We start from the raw sequence: 19,640 nt of genomic DNA, 5'->3' as shown, positions 1-19,640 counted from the left end.
GTTTCCTGCACTCTCTTCACTGCATGATTTCAAATATACAAATGTTATAAAAGAATTTTAATGTACACAGTAAAAGATATCTAAAAATGAGTAGCATTATCTTAATACCAATTTGCAATGTTAAAACTTTGTATTTCAATCTAACAAATTTCTTATGTCCACGAGAACATGTACTTTTGGCATGGGACTTGCGGTTAGACCTTGAACCTGCCATTAGCCCAAGAACTATTACTCCTTGTTCTGCAAGTCAACGAAGTATAATTTAATAAAAGACTGGAATTCTGCATTTGAGCAGAGAGGGCGATGCTGCTTTGGCAAGTTGAGTTTCATTTTAACAGGCAGCATATGGATGTGTCTGGGAGTTTTTAAATTAGTCATAGCAACAGTGGATTAAATAGCCAGGGGAAAGTCATATGGCCAAAGATATGTAATAATGCTATATTATACAGCGCTACTTTTTATAGCACAGACATCAGTGAGGTCAGCAGGAGTTCTGGGTTTTTTCCAGGTTAGTATGAAAACTGTAGGGAGGTGAAGCAGCTGGGACTGTATGTGACGTATATATTCTATAAGGAATGATGCTAATCTTTGGAGAAAATCTCACAAGGGTAAAGAATAGCTAGCTACAGGAAACAGTAAAGGCTTGAGATTACTTTTGTGTATAGACTTTTTTTTTATTTCTTAATTTTCAGATGAAAAGCATTTGGGCATTTTAATTGAAACAGACACTTACTAAACCCTCCATTCATGAACTGTGTATATATGAATATTTTAACATAACCTAAAATGGGTTAGCCCTGGGAATGGGCTATTTGGCTGACATTTAGTGAGGTCTAGGAAGGGAGACAGGGAAATTAGTAAAAGGTAAAATAGGGAAAGGATGAGAAATAAGATCAAACAAGATAAACTGATTCACTAACAAACCAGAAAGGTTTCTGAAAAGTCAAGCATAAAAATTGCTACAGACCATGGCCAGGTTAGCCAAGATATACACAAACAATTCACACAATGGCCTTGGCAGCATTACACTGATAATATTTTTGCAAGGTTGAATTAGTGCTGAACAATATTCTAGTATGCTGGGTACAAACATGCTGATATTTTTATTACCTGTCAAGCATGTATGTATTCCTTTTTTTGCCTTCAAGAAAAACATCTGCCACAGTTCAAAGAAATTCCCAAATGATTCCTGTTTGAGCTGTTTGAGTTGACTCTATGGGATGCTCATGGTTTCTGTGTGTACATGTGTGTATTCCTGTTTTTTCAAGAGGAAAATCTGCAAAGGACGGATTTAGCAGGTAGTGGTGAGGGCAGCAGACTTCTTTTCAGTGCTCCTGTGTGATCTGACAGAGAGTTTACTGCCATCACCTTCTACCATTAGACATTTCACTAACAGGATCCCTGGACAGAGTTTCAGTGAAGATGAGAACTAGTAGAAGCTTTCCACACTTGTGATTCTCTTCTTTGGGAACTGCAGGTGAATTCACATATTTTGGCATTTAAGAATCATGCACTAGTCATGCAAAATACATGTATCTTTCGCAAAATTTCTCAGCCTCAAAGGTGTATAAAGATGTATAATAATAGATACATATGGAAATTCTAAATTTTGAAAATCCCTAATGATAACATTAAGAATACAATATTTTCTGAAAGAAAGATGTAGGAACTATCAAAGGGAGTTGGGCTGTTTATTGGTATCTAGATTTCATGGGGTCAAATAGTAATATTAATAACATTAATAACATCAGGTGATTATTAATATCATTAGGTTATTATTGTTGAAGATTAAAAACTAGCCGGAGGAGACAGTGTGATCTAGCAGATTGGGCGTTCACCCATGTATCAAGAGTTCAGGCTGAAATTGTTTGTATGGAAGTCAGCAAGATAAGTTCAGGGGTTTAGTTTTAATTTCAGTCTTCCACCTGAGTTGGTATTTATCTGCAGTGTAGCCTTGTACAAGTTATTTTTCATTCTTCGTGCCTTTTCTATTTCTCTCCCATCTACCAGCTTGTCTGCAGATACAGGGAAGTATTCAGTTTTCTGCCTGCCTGTTTTTGTGTGTTGAGTACTGAGACCTAAGTTTTGGTCAGGCTATGTGATAATGTTTTAGGAATAGTAACATACTGGCACAATAATGGATAAATGATAAGCAATTCATTTATCACTAGATTCTTCTCAAATTTGAACAGAAATCTAAGAGTTACTAAAAATTTAACTTTCATGTATGTGAGTTGAGGTTTAACAGTTTAGCACTTGAAGAGAGCACTCCTTTTCAGGTGACTCTTGTATCACAATCGATCCTGCATTAACATCTTAAATTCAAAAATAAACAGTAATGTCAGAAATTCCTTTCCTTCACTATAAGCTGCACATTTTCCATTTTCTTAAACTAGTGGTGCTAGACAGTAAGACTATCCAAACTTTTCTTGTTTTTAAAACTCATCTAAATGACCACAAATGATCTCAGACTGGACTGAGATGCAATGGTAATTTTAATTTCAAGTCCGTTTGAATTTCAAGCTGCAAGACATTGGCTACAAGACATGGAAGACAAATTCCAGGTTACATATTGCTGGAGGGAGGAAGGGCATAGAAAAGGGTAAATGAGTTACTTGAATGTCTAAGTAGGATTTTTGCATTTATAAAGGCCACTAACTATCAAGAGAACCAGTGAATAGTAGCTTCGGTATTTAGCTTTAGGCTCTTCTTAAAGTCTCATGTGACAAGAAGCATGGAAATTTCCTCTTTCCTAACCCTCACAAAATTGCTCTTTTTTTTCTTCGCAGTTTTCATTGTCTTTTATATGGAATATAATAGGCACTAAATCCAACAACTAATGGAAAAAATTAGTATCACCAACATCTGAGAACAAAACGGAAACTGTATGCACACTTGGAAATGCATTTAAAGTGCAAATAGAAATAAACAAATGTTATGAAATCTCATCAGTTGCTGCAAGCCTGATCCTGGCCCTTCAAAGTCAATAGCAAAACCCATTGAATGTCAGTGGGAGCTGTGTTTTACTTAACTGAGATATATTAAAATCTACAATGAACATTTGTACAGATAAATGGACAGGTCTTTAGCATAAAAAGCCCTTCTTCATGTCACATACTTTTACTTTTTCCATACTGTCATGTGCTGCACCTGAGGTGCTGTGCTGGGAGCAGCCTGGGGCAGGACTTTTCCTCTATCCATAAAGTGCCAAAGCCCATTATGAATACCTAAACAATTACATAAATAATTTAGGGAAATAATAGCATTGTATGGAGCAGTTGCCTAAAGAGCACTGTTTCACTAGGGGAGTCTGAGATTGTCTGTTAATTGACTAGTTATCGTCAATTGCTTCTGGCTGTATAAGCTCCAGTGTGGTTTTCATCTCTTTGATTTGGCTGTTCTCATTTGCATAGTTGCTTTTAGCTTTGTTCTCTGCTGAATTCTGAATCATTTGTGGTTTAAAGGCAGAAAGAAGTGTAAGTGAAACCTGAGCTGCAAATCCAGTTTAGGATTATAATACCTTCTTGATGCTGACATAAAGTACGTATTTTGAAGTCATTATAAGGCAACTACCATGTGTGGGCATTAGCAATGAATTATTGCTGCCAGAGCAATGCTTCTAGGGAAAGCATAGAGCAAACCTGGGTTTTATCTGTAGTTTAAAAACCAGGAAATAAATCATGGCTTTAGGATATGTAAATCAGGTTGATCTGTCTTTTTCTTCTCAGTCTGAATTTGAAACAGTTTATAAACTGTAGATATTTAGTTAATACATTGGAATGCAATGAAATTTAAAGACACAAATTCTTCAATTTGATGCATAAATAGATTAGAGCATTTTCAGCATTCCAGTCTTATGGTGAAGTGGAATCCAGATCAGGTTTCATTTAACCTAGTTAAAAGAGCAATGTGAACTGTTTCAGATATCTGCCATGGAGTTCAGCAGCATATTCTCTCACATATTTCAAACTTATACTGAGTAAAGACTGAAATCAGTAGTTGAGAATATCCACATCTCTTCGATAGTCTTTGAACGCCTTAAATCTTTCTATTTGACATGCGTGTATTTTAATGGGAGATGTCAATAATTCATTGCTGGATTTCCTGGAACGTAGTTTGCTAATTTTCTTGAATAATTCTTTGAACAGTAAACAATCAGTTTATTTTGTGTATAAATGATTATTCAGTTTTTTTACCAGATACATCAATTATCTGTCAGTGTTAAAAGCATGAATAATGGCAGAGCTTTTACTTATACTTTTTTAATTAACATTGGATGTTATCTATGCAAAAAGTGAATTAACACATTCAGATTTTCAGGTAGCTGTTGCTACTATATCATGTGGGGTACCAATTAGCCAAAACTGATTCCTGGCCTTTCTTGCATAAACTTGCCACATAACCTTACATTCCACAATATCTGCAACTTTTCTACAAAAGCACAAATGTTGGTTTTGTAGTGGATAGTGGATTTATGGATTCCCTGGCTCCAAATGAAAATTGTATGCAAAATATATACAAAAAAGTGATGCTTCTTTGGCTAATTCCTGCTTTTTCATCAGACTGTGCACATACTATAAAAGACTGTGACAATGTCTTGATTAAACACTCATGATGTCAAACACTAAAATGATGTGGTGAATATAAGCCTAAATTCTGTTCAGACAAGTCTCATTTTTTTCTACTATTAAATTAATTTTAAAACTTACATAAGTAGTTCCACTGAAATCCACTGAAACAGAATTGTCAGTGAAATTGAGAGATTAGTCAACAAAAATGGAAGTGTTAGAAGTATAAAAACAATAGTTGTTTGACAATCAGCATTTTGTATTGCAATTATTATTATTATTTTATAATGGAACACTCCCATTATACACACGATTAGAAGAATAGGCACAATTTGTTATCCTTCATTATTAATACTAAAGAAGTGATCTATGTATATGTCTATGTGTGCAAATTCAAAACACTTTCAGAGTTCTGCCTTGGGAACCTGAGAAAAATGAGAAAACAGAACATTTAGGGAGGTGAGTATTCTGAAGCTTGTTCGAGTGAACTGGTGGAAGTGGTACAAACTTAATTCTGCGTTAAATCTAAAATATCACAATACCTAAAAAAATCACTAATTGTATTTCCATAATAATCACCTAAAAATTCTTCATTATGAGTCTGATCAGTGAAATTGTCCTGAGGGTGTTATATAGTGTGGAAACTCATTAGTAAAAATTGCATAAGCAGTGATATACTAAGCATTTTCATTTGGAGGAGGATTGGCTTTTTCTCAGTTGAACTCTAAGTAAGTCACTCTGTATGGATAAAAATTAGCTTGTAAATATTCTAAGTTAAGGCCATAGGGTATTTTTCTTCACAGGCTTACATTCTGTTAAGGCGTCTGAAAATCAAGAGATACTGATATAGAGTGGCCTACAAGAAGTGAACCTGTGGTCTCTGTGGGGAGTAGTCAGGGCTTAGTGACTCCCTCTTATAGAAACAGAGGGGTGACTGTTATTTGTTTCCAATTACAGTCACACTCCCACTGATGTTTGAATGAATTTGATGGAATCTGGAGTGAACTACTAGATGGGCTGCACAGTGTTAGCATGGCTTTGCAGCAGTCATGACATCACAGCTGTCAAGACTAAGTGTGGAAGGACATATACCATACATGCAGTAGATACAAATCAGATACAGAAACAGTGGAGTTGGGGTTTTGGCTTTATTCCAAGGGAAATCTTGTGGCAGTGTTACTGTTAGTGGTGCTGACCTGTGCAATGCACACCTGGTCATTTACCTGTGTACCATCTCCTAGTACTGCAGCTGACCAAATGTTCTTGTAATGTACAGCAGTACAGAGGCCAGAAAGCACAGAAGAGCAGAGGTGTCAAAAATGTGAGGTTAGTGTAACTAGGATGTGTTTAATGTAGTAAAAACCCTATTTCTGTTAGCTATTGCCATTTCCAAAATAGTAGTAGTTGTGGATCTCAGCAGCTCAGTTGGAAGGTCCAGAGAGAACTTATAACAGGCTTTTGTCATTAACCCAATCAAAGGGCAGGCACAAAAGCACTGTCTGGTACAGTGTTTTTAGGATCATAGAATGGTTTAGGGTGGAAGGCACCTTAAAGATCATTTAGTTACAACTGCCCTGCCATGGCCAGGGACGATTTCCACCAGACCAGACCAAGCGTTGCCAAGAAGTATCCCATAAGAAAACAGTATTTCACCTTTACACTAGCAGGAGTAGTCCCACAATTCAGTACTCTATCCCCACCTACTAGCATTTACAGTAGTTCTAAAACAGATTTAAATGTGAAGTTCTAGTTGAAAAAGTGGTATACAGCCTTCTTTTGTAGCTGGTGTCAACAAGACGAAAGCACATGAGTCCACTTTACACTGGCTTTTGTGATGATCAGCAAGCACATTATATGAGAGAATGGAGAATATATTTGTCAGAAAGAATTAATTGCTCCCCACTCATGAGAGTAATCCTAATAAGAAAAGCATGGATTCAACTTCAGTGCTTGTTAATGTCAGACCATGCTATTCTATTGCAAAAAGGCAGATATTTGCTTTTAGTTTACCCTCACAAGCAGCTATTGCTTCCCCTTCTGCTTAACATGGTTTTATTTAATCACGCATTGAGTCTCAGGTACAACTGTGAAATTTACCTTGCATTAATGGTTGCAAAAAGTAAATAATAATATGTGCTGAGAACATGGAAAACAAAATATGGTTTCTGGCTTGCCAAGTCTTCATCACTGAGTATATTTTTCCTTAGTGGTTGCCTTACTGTAGTAAATGAAGTTGAGGGCTAGACCAATTTATTAATAGCAATTCTGCAGTGATGCATAGGAAAATAATTTTCCATCCTTCCTTTGCAAAAGAGGAAGTTGCTGATTTAATGTGGCAATGCATTCAAAGCCATAAAAGCCTAATAAATTTTGGCTAGGAAAACCAAATACATTTATTGATATTACAAAAAAAAAGTAGTTCTGTGACATCAAAACCTTTAGTTCTTATATGATTGTTTAGTTAGTGATAGAACTAGAAGCAACACTATGACTCCCTTATTTGTGGATAAATTTACTGAACAGTGCAAATTTCATGTGGAATTAAGTCTTTAAGCTGTATTGCTCTCTACTAAAAAATGTAGAGTTGGGTCACTGAAATAATACTAGCAGACATACATGGAATGCAGAAATCAAGCTTGAAATCATTGTTCAAGCAGAATTCCCATCAAAATCCAGTTTGGAAATAGGTGTGAGCAAACACTTCACCAGTTTTAACAATGTCTGTTACAATGAAGAAGCTGTTTCTAAATGCTTTGCACTCTGATACACTGATGTTTTTTTCTTTCATTAAAATGCTAGTCGAGTGCAGGCATTGCTGATGAGTTAACTTAAACGTGAATTGGTGACAAAGCCTGTGGAATTCTCAAGAAGTTTTTAATTTGATCTGAAATAGAGATGAATACACAACCAAAGCATTTGAACATAACATATGTAATAACAGTTGCTGGAACTGCAGTGAGGATAATGGATTCTTGCTGCCTTTCCCATACTGTGGCATTGTTAGGTTTTGGCAGGAGATGATGCAAAGATGAAATATCACTCTGAATGCTGCCTGAAGTTGCAGGCATCAAATTGTTATGACTGGTTCTTTTAATAAGCTTCTAAATTCTAGGAAAAGTCTCAGACATATTTATATTAAAACCAAACATGGTTTGGAAAAACAGAAAATACAGAGGTAACTACTGAGTGAACTGCTAGATTTATTTCACCACTGTGGTCACAAATCTGTAAATATGTGTTCATCTGAGAATGGGCCATCCTAATAAAATGAGATATTTGGCAATAATTATGCAACATATTATCCAATATCTCCAAGAAGATTTGCTCTGTGAAAATATATGGACTATTGTTCTTTGAATTAGTAAATCTTATGCTTGTCTATTCACCTTTTCTTCTTTTCTACCTTTTCTCCCTTCCTCTTTAGAGACAATAACAATTTCAACTCACATGGGCATTCCCTTGAGAATGGTTCTGAAATGCTTTTGGAGTTATCCTACTACCTGAATAACTGTGTTCTAGGTCAGCACAAATTTGGCTCATATTTTTAATTTGTTTTCTTTTCCAGATTTTATATCATGTTTAAAATGGAAAACAAAAAACAAAACCCCAAGCACACAAAAAAAGCAAAAACAAAACCAATCAAACAAAAACCCAAAACTGTTCTACTTAAGTAGTAGACGGACAAGGTTTGATTATTGAATGCCACAAGTAATGTAGATTTCCTTCCTTGGACAGTAGTATTTTTACTGGCCAATACTCACACTTCACAGATAACTCACTTCAATAGCACATGGTAATGTACATTATGACTAATTCAGCCTGTAAGCAGTTTCATTGTGGTCTCTCCAGTATAGGAGGTTTTGGCTTTTTTTCAGCATTAAGTCATACACAATTTTTAGATGATACAGTCATACAAAGTGAAGATCAGTTCAAGGAAAAGGGAAAAGTTTTTTCTGAATTTCCTAGTCTTTCAGCATTAGGACATTCAGTTTGCATTATGGTGACCGTATAAAAGCCATTCAGTTTCTCACTTTTTTTCTCCTCAGTGAGGCACTCAGAGGATTACATATATTATTATCAATTGGGCACTGTTTAGATCAAAGATCCTTTGGTTTTTTTTTTTAAGTTTTAGGACAGTTTTCCATCTAATTATCTTGGAGTAGATTTTTTTTTCGTCTCCTGTGGTGCCAATAACAAAGGCAGAAACAGTAAGTGAGATCAATATTGTTCTCCATTACAGACTGCAGTTTGTACAACGCTATACAGGGGATCAAACAAAATACTGAAAGATCCGCAGTGGTCCTCCAGATCTCAGACACTTTGATGGGCAAGTTTGCTTGCAAGTTGCATAGTCCTACTATTTAGAGATGCTAACTGAATGCAGGTGTATGTAAATCAATGCAAAACAATCTGAGAGCAAGATGTGAACTATAAATGGAAGTTTTCTGAATGTAGGTTGTATAATGAATGTAGGGAAGTTTTCTGGATGTAGACTACAAGAAAAAGTTACTGCCAGAGTGTAAGTGGCTCCTGTCCTGCTGCAGCATGGGGGCTTACCTTGCCAGCAATGACGGAGACGGTGAGCACGCTCCTGCTCTCCTCCACCCTGGCCAAGGTTGACTATGGCAAGCAGCTCCGTTCAGGGAAAGACACTCAGGGATTTATTCTTGGTCTGATGGCTACATTGTGCTTCAGAGAAACAGAATTTCTTCCCAGGATGATCCTAGGGGTGACTGTCCAGACATAGCCTACTCCGTTTGAAAGATTGTTGTATCATCAAAGGCATAACAACCTAGAGGAGTCAAAGATGATAGTGGAAGTAATGGTGCTGAAATACAGAACAACAGTGCAGTGGAACTGTATTTTTATTCTATGTAGACCAATATCATGGTTAACTTGTGTAAATATTTCAGTATTTACTTATGTGGCAAAAGACTTTTATAACAGTAAGTAAATACATAGTATGATAGATTTAGCATGTGGGAAAGCTCATGGTGAGCTCTGGTTAAACAGTATTAATATACATGCAAGTAGCAAAAAGGAAGGTTCAGATTTTTTTTTAAGTTAAAATGTGTGTGCAGGCATGCTGTTCAAATCAGCACGACAAATAAATTCTTAATTTATTTGAAAGTACTCTTTTCGAGAATGCTAATGTATTCAAATTTCTTAGTCTATAGCTCCACACCTAGGAAAATACATACTTTTCTTCTCATGTACTTCATAGAATCAGGCCTTCAACAGCATCATACATCCAGTTGTTAGAAGAAATATAGCATATATTCTGTATCATGCACTGTCTTTTTCTGTAGCACCACTTCTGTGAATGGTATGTAATTCACAGGTGGATTTTAGGGGAATTTCTTACAAGGCTTATATGTCCCATTGCTTTCTTCAGGTAATTAATCTGAAAACTAAACTACAGATGATTCTCTCAAAGCTACAGACCAAGTCAGTGCTCAAAGTAAAATTAAAATCTAGGATTTCTTGAGCTCATTCCTACTACTGTGCAGAATGTAAAACTAACCAGTGCAACATGTAAGCTATCTTGAGCATGTATATGCATTGTAGAATACATGTTGCACTAGTGTGTTGTTTCTGCATCTATATTTTTGCAGATGCATTGACAAGACATAGGATATGGAGGCAAAAGTGATTTTAAGTGTTAAATCACAAAAGGGTTTTTGAGCCTATACTTCTTTGTGTGTTCTCTGACAAGAACAGGATTCTGCTTTTAATAGAGGTGATGCAGAGCAGAAACTTGTAAAGCTGGAGATAAAGCTGGGCAAGGAGAACGGAGATGCTTTCAGTTCCTCCCACATTTTCTGTTTATATCTTTCCCTATGACATCTGCCTTCTCATTCCTCCTTCCCCCTTTGCATGTGGCAGCAGAAGGAAATTTGCTAGCTTCACAGTGTAAGATTCTCCATGGAAAGTCAGTGCTTCTGATTTCCATGCAGCTGCAGTGGCTTCCCAGTGCTGGTTGTCTAATGCTTGATCATCAGAGTTCTTGAGCACAGCACTTCGAAGACTACAAACCAGTCTTCTCTGTCTTCCTAGCAGATGGCTAGAGATCTTTTATGAGAGTGTGCGTTTAGATCATGTCATCATAACTGAAAGGAGTTGGTTAGATCTATGATTTTGCTTTGGCCAGTATTTACAAAGACAAGCTGTGGAATGTGAGGAAGAGTCAGTAACAGGAACTTGACAGGGACTTGTTTTATGTACAGAGAAACCCCAAGTGACAAGTTTGCATGACTTTACCCTGTAGAATGTGTAACATGTATTACTTCCTTCCATGACTCATCTGTAGTTGCACGTAGATAGGAACACTGTAACCCTGTTTTTGCTTTGTAAATCATTAGACTTAATACTTTTCAGCCTTGTCTTGCTGAAATTCTAAAATGGAAACCCACACCTCACAGTCCCTGCTGGCCTTCATTCCAGCCTGGACAAATTCCTCTCTGCAGTAGTTACTGGTACCAGCCCACTCAACTGTAACAGGAAAAGCTTTATGGCAGAGCACGGATGGTAGGATCATGACCGTAGGACAATCCTTCTGCTTTTATTTTGATGTTATGTTTATAGGGTGTAACACATGGTAAATCAAGCCATGTGGGGATCTACAAATACAGAGCAGAGGAAACTGTGTAACTGATAGCATAGTAACATGCTGCTTTGTAAGAAATCTACCTAGACATTATGCTAATTCAAATAACAACATAAAGTGTTAATGATTAAAGTGATCAGAATCTGATGCCACATATGGGTAGGCGCAAGGGGCATTCTGCAGTTTTTCCCAGATGACAGAACCTGAATTACAAGCCCACATTGCAGCTCTGATAATGAGTAAACCTGAAAGCATTTGTCTGCAGTCTCCTCTGTGCTGTGTTGCAAGGAAAAAGTATCAGAATATCTTGGAAGACATAGAAGTTAAAAAAGTGTTAGAGTTTTATGAGTTTATTTTCACAGGTTATAAAACAAGAAGAAAAGAGTAATTCAGCTATGTTTTTCTTCATACATTTTATGAGTATTAACAGACTTTAAAGAAAAAACACAATAGTGCATTGTAGATGTGCTTAGAAGAAAAACAATGAAGGCACAGAAATTTGATGTCAAGTTTGCTTCCAAATTCACTACATACAATGCAAGACAAATCTTGCTCTTAATTGTGCTGGTATCTATCTGTAAGAACTGCACTATCAAGTGAAAGTAATACAGAAATTATGTATAGTCTGACTGTGTAGAATTTGACCTCTGATAACACAGAAGTACCCAGTGGATACCTCTGAAAATTGCTGGATTTGCAAACTGGTTGCTTCTATTTCCTATGCTTACATTTTCCACCACAATTTTTTTAACCATATGCCAACTACCCACCAAATATTTGATTACACATACAAAAAAAAAGCCCAAGAAAGCAAATGTCCTAAAAATATAATGGTTGTATATTCTTATTCTATTCTCCTCACTGGCTTCTTTAAGCCTAAAAAGACTACCAAACCCCACAGTTTTATATGTAAAATCACCTCTGCATAAATATGATCCTGTCTTGAATTTATATGAGCTTTTGAAGAATCTGAATTTAAGTTCCTAAGAAGCTATGACAGTCTAAGCTAAATAACAACAGTCCTCACTCAAGCAAAGCCATCGTTGGAACAAGGCATGGTCTTTGTGCTTGACGGATTCTGGTTGTAATGAGCTACAATCTCAATCTTTATCACTGGAAAAAGCATGCAGAGCCCAGCAGCATCCTGAGCTGTGTTAGCAGCAGCACAGCTGTCGACCAAGGGGAGTGATTATCAGTACAGGACACCAATAAACTGGAGTGAGTTCAGCAGAAGGCCACCAAGATGGTCATGGGGCTGGAGCACTTACACTTGTGCTGATGGACGGGGGCTTGCTGAGCCCGGAGAAGAGAAAGTTTCAAGGGGACCTAACAGCAGCCCTCCAGTACAGACAGAGAGGTTATTGGAAAGATGGCACCAAGTTCTTCAGTGCTGTGTAGTGGAAAGGTGGGAGACAACAGACATACACTGAAACAGTGGCAATTTGGACATAAGGAGAAACTGTCAGCTTGAGGACAGTCAAGCAGTGGAGCGGGTGGCCCTTTTGCAGTCACTGCCCTTTCAGGTTTTCAAGACCAGACTGGATGAAGCCCTGACTGCCCTTTCTGACCCTACAGCTGGCCCTAGTTTGAGTAACAGGTTGGATTAGAGACCTACTGCAGTCCCTTCCAACCTGTTAACCTGTGATCCTAAAAGTGTTATCTCTCTCAGGGGAGGTTCATGCTACGTTCTCGTCACTCTAGTCAGCAGACAGTGATTGCTTTTTCTCAGTGTAACTTGACTTTGTGCCATGGCAGTAAGCCAGATTTTCCCCATTTCCTACGTTCCTAGGTACAAATATGAAAAATAGTGCTAAGCATTGCTCTGTCTCTGGTGGCTGTTGGGGTGAAGAGAGCAGTGGTGGTGGTGGTAAAGTCACTCAGAACAAACTGGAGTTTGTGACTCCCCCATAGATCTGTGAGCCAGAGAAAGGCCTTGTATCATGGCTGTGCTGGCTATGTGCTGTGCTCCTGTGAGGGTCAAAAACTGTAAAAACTTCTCACACAATGTCACAACTTCTCACACAATGTCCTTAACACTCGACTGTATTCATGGTTTTTCCAGAGGATGAAGCAAGAGAATGAAGGTCAATCTGTGAGAGGAACTATATTGCGAAAACACGCACACTGTGGACTATTTTCTGCAGCTGCTCAAGTTCTCTTTTTAGTCATAACAGTTTCCTACAAAAAAAAAAGAGTGAAAAGTGAAGAAGATTTAATGCCTAGTCCTTCAGTTCCCTGATCTGCTGGAACAGAATTGGCTTTGGCATTGTTGAGCGGTGGATTACGAATGGCAACAGGAATACGGAAATGTATTCTAATCCTTGTATGGACGCTAATTCAGTCAATGATGTCAAGCAAATTTCTTCATCTTATTACATCACAGTTACTCCATTTTCAAAATAAGGTTGATGAATATCTAGTATTGTTAATTGTCCTGAGAGCTGCAGTTATAAAATAACTACAGCACAGGCAGATTCAGGATGACAAATGATACACAAGCAGCTTTGTGATCCTGGCCTATGGCAAAAACTGTATGCTGCCATGGTAATTTATTCAATAGCCTGAGGCAATTGCAAAGTAAGCACTGCGGATTATGAAATAACTAATACTCAGAATTAAGAACTGTGAAGAGATTTATCAAGTTCACCACAAGACCTCTCTAAAGATGTCTTCAATTTCTTGTTTGGAGAGCATTTTAAACTCATCGCTATCATAATTATTTTTATGTTTCTGATACCCAGAGACCTATTCAAGTTTTATGCATTGAAAAGACTAATTGCATTATCCAAGTAGACCTTCAGAGATTGACTCCTTCATTTGGCTGTTGCTCAATATAGATGGTCATTTTGTGAACGTTAGGATCTGCCCATAAATACAGAAACCTGATTATCATGTGTTCATCACTGCCTTATCTAGGTACTATCTAGCTTAGCTTTTTGCTAGTACTTACAAAACATGGTTCCATAAAAACTTTCCCTTACTACATGAGAATGTTTATGAATATTGGGGCTGTTCAGCCTGGAGAGGAAAAGGCTGCTTAGAGACCTCACAGCAGCCTTCCAGTATCTGAAGGGTGCCTACAAGGGTGCCAGAGGAACACTCTTCATCAAGGACTATAGTGATGGGACAAGAGGTAATGGGTTTAAACTGAAAGAGGGGAAGTTTAGGTTAGATATAAGGAAGAAGTTCTTTACTGTGAGGGTGGTGAGGCACTGGAAGAGGTTGCCCAAAAAAGTGGTAAATGCTCCATCCCTGACAGTGTTCAAAGCCAGCCTGGATAGAACCTTGGGTGACATGGTCTAGTATAAGGGGTTGCTGCCCATGGCAGGGGGCTTGGAACTAGATGATCTCAAGGTCCTTTCCAACCCTAACCATTCTATAATTCGATGATTTACACAGCTGGGCCCAAAGGTAGCAAGTATATTGAAGGTTTGTGGGTTTTGAAGGAAAGAAATAGGATTTTTTATCTCTGAGCATGGAAAATAGGTGCTGAACAGTTAATCAGTGTCAGTCTCTGTGAAGACAATAATTTTGAAAGGAAACATAATACAGATAGGTGTCAGAGGTATGTCCACCATTTATCAACATTAACTTTCACACATCATGCTTAAGGAGAGTCCAGTGTTTTTGTATTAAATTGAAGGAGAATGGATGCATTCCTATTTCTAGGACCAAGACCATCCATGACTTTAAGACATTGTCCAGTGGCTTTGCATTCCAGTAAGGACAAGAACTCAGTGTTGAAAGTGCCAGTGTTACAGCCCCTCTTGCTTGTTGGCTCTGACAGACTGTGTATATGGTGGCTTTGCAGTGTGTGTTCAGCAGAAAAAATGTCTCCATTAGCTATCGCAGCATGGCTGTCCACACAGGCACACACAGCAGAGCCCACTGCTGGGGACAAGCTCTGTGCCGATGTCAGCTTCCCAGTTTGCTGCCATCAGAGCTGGATACACCCTGACCAGACTCAGATCTAGGTGTAGGACTCTTTCCACACTAGACAGATTATGTTGCAGCTGGCTTGCTTATAGAGAGCAAAGGTGTGCAAACAGAGTCTGACCCACTGCCAAAGTGGATAAAACTTAAAGGTATGCTTTGTTCATACCAATTACAAACAAGTCCCATCCTTAATGTAAACATCCTTAATGTATGATACAACGCTTGCTACCTTAACCCAGAACATGCCTTTATAACCATAGCTTTGTTTTGCATGCATATGTATGCTTCTAAGATTGTCTAGTTCTAAGCAACATACAACACTCATAGAATTACATTCATCATAAGACATTTATTTACACCTTGGACCACACCAAATTTATAAGCCTTAGGGGTATATATTGTAGCTTTCATCCAAAGCTTCATTTTATTTTCAATTTTGCTGATGAATTCATGGTACTGATTTCAAAGTCATAAGGCATGCTAGCTTGATGGCTAAAATTTCATCAGGAAGGGGATTGTGTATTTGTAAGGATAACAGTAATATTAAGAGTGACATCAGTAAGGGCTATGAAGATAATCACAAGGGTTTAGTTAAAGAATTAATACATTAGCACACAGAATAACAAATGAGGAGTGGGAAAATACAATTCTTCTGTGGAGATTTTGCATAGCTGCCTCCCAGTATTCTACTTTCCTCTCCCTTGCTGATTGTCAGGGCTGGACACTGGGTCATATACATCACTTTGAAGCAATAGACCTCTTCTGCTCACCAGGTGGGCAGACACCAAGCAAATGTGGTCACTAAGATCTTGCAGTATAGTTTTACTACAGAGCATGAATAAATGTGGTAAAATTACAGTAAAGGTATTTAAGTGTTTTTGAAGGTATATACTGTGAGTTTGGCTGTTTCATACTGTGGGAAAACCAGTGTGCTTGTTCTCTGCTGCATTCTGACCGTGAGATTGTGTGTGGTTGTTCCTTCCAGACTGTTCTTCCAAGCAGTACAGACAAGCCCTTAGTCCCATTCTCCCAGAGCATGAACAATGTGTTGTCACGTCTTGCAGTGACTTCGTAATATGGAGAAACTGGCATGGGGATGAGATCACACTTGTTCTGTTTTCTGATCTGAAGGAATGTAAACCCACTGATCTCATATATGTGCAGACATTGGCAGATGCTCTTATTCACAACACTTTGTAATTCAACATTATACTTAGCCCTTATACTGCATTGCACAATGCAGAGAGTAACAGCAGGTGGTCTTACGAGATACCACCTGCACCAAGAATAAAAGCAAGATCTTCAGGCAGACTGACTCTGACATGTGAGGTAGCCCAAAGGTGGACCAAAGCCCTTCATTCCCTTGGCAGTCCCATAAGAAGGGATCAAGAACAGAAAACCTGGCTATCGCATTAGTTACTGCACAGGACACTCAGAAGAAAAAGTGTGATGGACAACAGTCTCTGAAGACAACCTGAATTCAGGTGACTTATGGAAAAATCCTCTTGAATGCCTAAGGTGCCAGTTCTTGCCTCCATAGCTGCCTCCAGGGAAGCTGCTGTATGAATTCCCTTTGGAACACATTCATTCCTGGTCCTAACCCAGTTCAGTCTTTGCTGACTAATGAAGTCTAGGGAGCAAATAGGAGCAGAGATAATTAAATGTTTAAGGAAATGCCTTGGTTGTGGTGAGGATAATTTAGAAAGTAAGCAGCATAATAAAAGATATGTCCATTATGACTACAGGTTATCATCTCATCCTAAACCAATGTCTCAACCCAAACAATTTTATTTTTAAATGACTTTGAGAGAACATTACAAGCTCCACCCACTTGCATGCTATGGATTTATGAAAGATACTTCTGTATCCTTACAGGATATGTTTGTGCTGTGCTATAAATAATCTACCTTAATTTAGATTTCAGAAGCTGTAACAAGATGGCTCATGGCACAAGTCTGTATTAGGCTGTAGTAGTGTGACACACAAACAATTGTTTTTGTGTTTGACATTTTAAGTGCTTTTTAGCAATGTTGATTCTCCAGACGAACCAACATTAGTTTGAGAGCTACTTATGGAAACTCACGGGAACCCATGGAAAATCATGAATGATAATATGGCCAGAGACAATTCTAAACATGCAAAATAAATGAAACTGGCATTTTCTAAATATGCCTCTACAGTCTGGTCATTTGCTCTGTATCACATGAATTTCAAAGGATTCACAGATATACCATGAAGAGTGAGTTTGCCTATATAGCAAAAATTAAAAATAGGTCATAGTTACATAGTTACATTCTCCTTTAAGAATGAATAGCTACAAGTCATTATACTGCATCGCATGTCCACATGAGCCAATTACTGACTCCAGTGAGGATAGCTGTGGGAGCAGAAGGACGTGAAATCAGGTCCAATTTTTGTTTGCTTATTCTAGCATAGATCCTCCTTAGAAAAGAAAGAAAAGGTCTCTTTATTCCTGCAGAACTTGTGGCATTATCCTCTGTAACCTTTCTGAGGGTGGGGAGTCAATACCAGAGCCTTTGCACAGCTGCTTCTCAACTGTGTGCCTGGGGCTGCTCCCTGAGGAGTCTGCAAAAACCTGGGTACTCTGTAATGCAGCACTGAGTTACACTGACCCCCCAAAATGCAAAGGGCTGGTCCTGTGCAAATAAATCCTCTGTCTTAAAAAGACAGGCATAGAATTTAGGGGGAAAATTGAAAGGTTTGGTCATGTTCCAACTGAAGCTGCTTGAATTGCATAAGACTGAATTATCTAGGGAGTATGACAAAAGTCTGGCAAAATTTGGTGGTTTTAATTAATAGCATCTATTCAGCTGTCAGAATCCAGTGGATCTACTGACAGGACAGAGAGATGACAGATCAGCCTCTTCTAACATTATGTGTATATGCCTTTAAGGTAGTAAAATATATGTTTTAAAACATATACTTAGTCATCTGCACAAATCTTGGAAGTCTTTCACAGAAGCCCAGATGCACAGATTTGTATCTCAGTTACAGATTTCCATGACACTCCTCTCCCTAGAACAAGTCAAACCTGACAAAAAATGGTTAATTATTGAACAAAAGGTATCATCATGACCATCTGTGAATAAAAAGAAAGGGGGAGTTTCACCATTGAAAATACAAAATTCACAGCTGTAAGGTCTAATGCATGGTGGCTGTTTTTAATTAGCCAGATGAATAATAGATTTTGAAATTTTTTAACATGATTTTGGATGCTGTTTTTTGTTTTACAGTGACAGAGATTTCCACAGAAGAAAAACGTGGAATCCCAGCCTAAAATCTCACATTGCAGAGGTAATGTCTTCAGCCTCACATTATGCCAGAACTGCCTGCCTGCTAGAGAATGTCATCAAAATACTTGCAGCCATCAGTGAAAGCACATCTGCCCTTTCACTAGCTGCAAGTAGGATAACAGGTATTTCTATATGTTCTTTTCTGACTGTAAGTGCTCAGCTGCCTAACAGAGCTCCCTTTTATAAGAGCCCATGCTATTTCTTGTGAAACACATGTAGCATCATGTACAGGACAGCAATTACTTCTGACCAGACTAAACCCTGCAGCATGAGCATTATCTCAAAGTCAGCAGTTGAATTACCATGGGTATGTTCCTGCTTCATAATAAAGTGGTGCACAGCAGAGCTGCACCCGAGAGCAGTGTCAAGTCACAGGGAGAGCTCTGAGCTGTTGGTTCCCCTCAGGGCATCCATATAGTAGCTATCTTCATGCTTTGGAGGAGGCTCTTCTTTGGAAAATGTCCCCTCAATGTTGGAGCCCCCAAAAGAGCTTTTATTTGTGGGAGAAAGCAGATCTGTGAAGATCCTCAGGCCAGTCTGGAGATCCCTCATTTCAGGAAGAAGCCACAGAGCCTTTGGGGATCAGCCTACACCTGACTTCTGTGGGAAAGTTCATCTGTGTCTCCTGTGTACTGAGTGATATGTACAAACCATGTTTGTGGGTAAGCACAGTGCAGAGTGCACTTCCAGACTGCACTTCCAGCTTGAAGGAGGTGAGGCCAGCACACCAGACTGAGGGAGCAGGGCTGAGGTTTAGCTCACAACTGGAAACATCTGGTCACCACTGCTCGTGCACAAGGACAGTGACCGTGCATGACCTGTACCACAGGTGTGTATTTAGCTAGTGGTAAGCACACTCTTGGAGGCAAAGAGAAGGCTAGAAAGTGAAAACTGACAGAAATAAGCCTTCAGGTTAGCACTTAGCAAGTGAATTCATATACCCTCAGCCGATCCATTTTCTTTCATCTGCATAGCTGTGTTGAGAACCACAGAATAATACAGGGTCTTCCTGTGCACATACCTGCCCTGTACCAATGCCTCTTGTGTGGCTGCTGGGAGATTTTGGAGGCTGTGAGCCTATAGCAAAAAGTAGGTAGGTCTGGTTTCCACAGTCATCATATCTAATATTACACATACCATGAAGATGAAGCACATCATGAGTCTGCTCACATTCACTGATAAACCAGTCATGCAAAAGGCTCTTCAGAGTAGGAA

Source organism: Melopsittacus undulatus, chromosome 6, assembly GCF_012275295.1.
Source record: "Melopsittacus undulatus isolate bMelUnd1 chromosome 6, bMelUnd1.mat.Z, whole genome shotgun sequence".
NCBI classification, from domain to species: Eukaryota; Metazoa; Chordata; class Aves; order Psittaciformes; family Psittaculidae; genus Melopsittacus; species Melopsittacus undulatus.
This window is presented reverse-complemented; position numbering follows the sequence as displayed.